At 32.1% G+C, this 3131-nt stretch overlaps 1 pseudogene; it reads left to right on the top strand.

The window, feature by feature from the left end:
• The first annotated feature begins 213 nt into the window (after positions 1 to 213).
• LOC121392886 lies at positions 214 to 2486 on the top strand (annotated as a pseudogene).
• The last annotated feature ends 645 nt before the right edge of the window (positions 2487 to 3131 follow it).

The raw sequence follows: 3131 nt of genomic DNA, 5'->3' as shown, positions 1-3131 counted from the left end.
ACTTACCTTGTTGTAGCCATGATTAGTTAATTATAGAGGGTCAACCTAAGACTGTTTATGTAACAGTTACAATGTACATTCATAACTGTATCAATTTTTATAGTAAGTGGTGCCATAACTTTTGAATAGCCCTAATAATTATACCTTCATTTTTTATAACAAAAATTAATTTAATGAAAATTAATGGTTGCCAATAGCAACGTATAGAAAAACATGGCTACCACTCAACAACCAGATGATTTAATAGTACCTGGTATACCAGGCGAGGCTATCGACTTTTCTGTTGGATCAACTAGCCACGTTATTAGTAATCTCAATGTAGATGCAATGATAGAGAAACTACTCTCTTATAAACAAACTGGAAAGCAGGTTAGACAGCAGCTGTTAGTACTAATTAACACATATTATATAGATCATGTTGGCTGAGAGTCAAATACGACAGCTGTGTGCAAGGCTAGAGACCAATTTCTCTCTCAAGAAACACTGCTTGAGATACCAGCACCAGTAAAAATATTTGGTGATATACATGGACAGTACAGTGACTTGCTTCGACATTTCGATAAAGTTGGATATCCTCCTGATGTTAACTATTTATTTTTAGGAGATTATGTGGATCGGTTAGTGAGTAGCATATTATAACATTTACTGCTCTTTACATAACAGAGGTAAATTGTCCCTGGAGACCATTTGTCTAGTACTTGCTTACAAAGTAAAATATCCAGAGAACGTTTTTCTATTACGTGGAATCATGAATGTGCCAGCATCAATAGGTATTTATTATTATTGTTTTATTCTTTATTATAATAATAGGATCTATGGTTTCTATGATGAATGTAAGCGACGTTATAGCATCAAACTTTGGAAAACATTCATTGATTGTTTTAACTGTTTGCCAATAGGTAGCTAAAACAATAGCTATTGTATAATAAAGATCTTGTATTGTTTTAGCTGCAAAGTAGTTGAAGGGACTATCCTATGTATGCATGGAGGTTTTATCACCCGATCTCAATGATTTAGATATGGTACTACATCATTATGTATTGTGATCAAGTAACTCTGCTAAGATTTCAGATATTGAAAGACCACTTGATGTTCCTGATGAAGGCCTAGTCTGTGATCTTTTGTGGTCAGATCCAGACGAGGTTGGCCCTAACTAATGACATTTTAATTATACTTAATTATAGGATATTAATGGATGGGGTATTAATGATAGAGGTGTGTCCTATACATTTGGAGCAGACATTGTAAAAGATTTCTTGAAGAAACATGATCTTAGTCTAATATGTAGAGCACATCAAGTGGTTGAAGATGGCTATAAGTTCTTCCAAAAAAGACACGTTAGTTGATAACATCTTATGACATCACTATTACATCATTGTTAGCTGGTAACACTGTTTAGTGCACCAGGTTATTGTGGAGAATTTGATAATGCAGGAGCTATTTTAAATGTACAGGAAAACTTGATGTGCTCTTTCTCTATTCTTCGTGTAAGTCCACAATACATATTATTATAATTTGTCCTGATATTTTAAATAGCCCTCAACTCAACTGATATACAGCTATATAAATAAAAATAACATCGTGACATCATTATTATCGTAGTTATTATTATTTTTATATTCAGCTATGTCATCAAATATTATAATTAAATTAACATCCTGTATCATTTAATTAATAATTTAGCTATGTTGGCTTTCTTCGATAATGATAACAAATCTACCAACAAGTTGTAATATCGGCTCGTACGATTATGACAGCATTGATGAAAGTAAGTGATAATACGACGTGTTATAAAAACTAGATTCTTGACTTCATCTTATTGTTTACAGAAGACCCTTTGCTTCAACCTTCAACACCCCCCCCTTCATACAATACTATCATTAAATCAGATCCAGTTCCACCCACATACCAGCAGATAACAAGACCACAGGTTAGACAAGGATATTGCTATTATAATATTACAATCAATATTATAGTATGATCGTGTACTTGGACCTCCATCAACTCCACCCACTAATGAACCTAAACAATACACAATCTTTAGCTGCTATTGTTTTCTTTGTTGTTGTTGTTGTTCTCCATTTTCATGTATTGCCACTCTATTATTCTGCTAGAGTAAGTCCATAATGTTAATAATAACAATTATGATAATAATGTCATCATCTCTTGTTAAAGGTTCAAGAACATTTAAGAAATGGTGACATTACAAATGCACGTAAAGCATCAAAGAAACTCGTTGTTTTGCAACATTGGCACTAATTGTAGGGTTATTAACACTATTTGTTGTTGTCATTGCAAGCTTTGCTCTATGTGAACATTTTGATGAATGTTCAAATACTCTAAAAATCAAAATCAAACACGTCCACATATAATTACTACATTAATTGTTGTATTATATACTATATTAATTACTATATTAATTTTATGCTATATTTTCAAAAAAGCTTAAAATGTTTATATAATTCTTATAGTTTGAAATTCAGTAATAGCTAAAAGACTAAAACAGAGCACAGCTGATGAACCAAATACTACATTAACTGATCCACCAAATTGTGCTAACACAGCATTAGGAAATAAGTAAAGAATTAAACTAATTACTGTATAACGAAAGGGAGTACTCTTCCATAGACAATACAAGAATTTAATATGACCAGGTACAGAACCAAGCAAGCAGATTAACTCCAAACAGCGTACTATAACAAAAAACAATATATACTATTATCTAAAGTAATATACGTACAAGCTGTAAAAGATGTTGTCAGGTCTTCAGTTATTCCCTCCATTGCTTTCACAAACAAAGTTATTGAGGATAACACCAGAGATGGAGCTAAAAAGAGGCCTGATGTTCGAGGAATAACTACACCATCTTCCTGAGCAAGTAACATCACACAAGAAGCCAGTGAGATGACGATAGCTTTGTCCAAATGAATAGGTATATGAACTGATACGGCTAATACAAATGATAACAGACAACTAATATTACATATAATGGGGAGAAATGGACGACCTCCTTCAATAATTATCTAATAAACACAGATAATTAATATAATTAAATTATTTTAAATAACTTACTGATTTCAATTTTGTACTTACTGCAATACTTACAAAGATAGCTACATACATAATACCAC

Source organism: Gigantopelta aegis, unplaced genomic scaffold (genome assembly GCF_016097555.1).
Source record: "Gigantopelta aegis isolate Gae_Host unplaced genomic scaffold, Gae_host_genome ctg4749_pilon_pilon, whole genome shotgun sequence".
NCBI lineage: Eukaryota > Metazoa > Mollusca > Gastropoda > Neomphalida > Peltospiridae > Gigantopelta > Gigantopelta aegis.
This window is presented reverse-complemented; position numbering and strand designations above follow the sequence as displayed.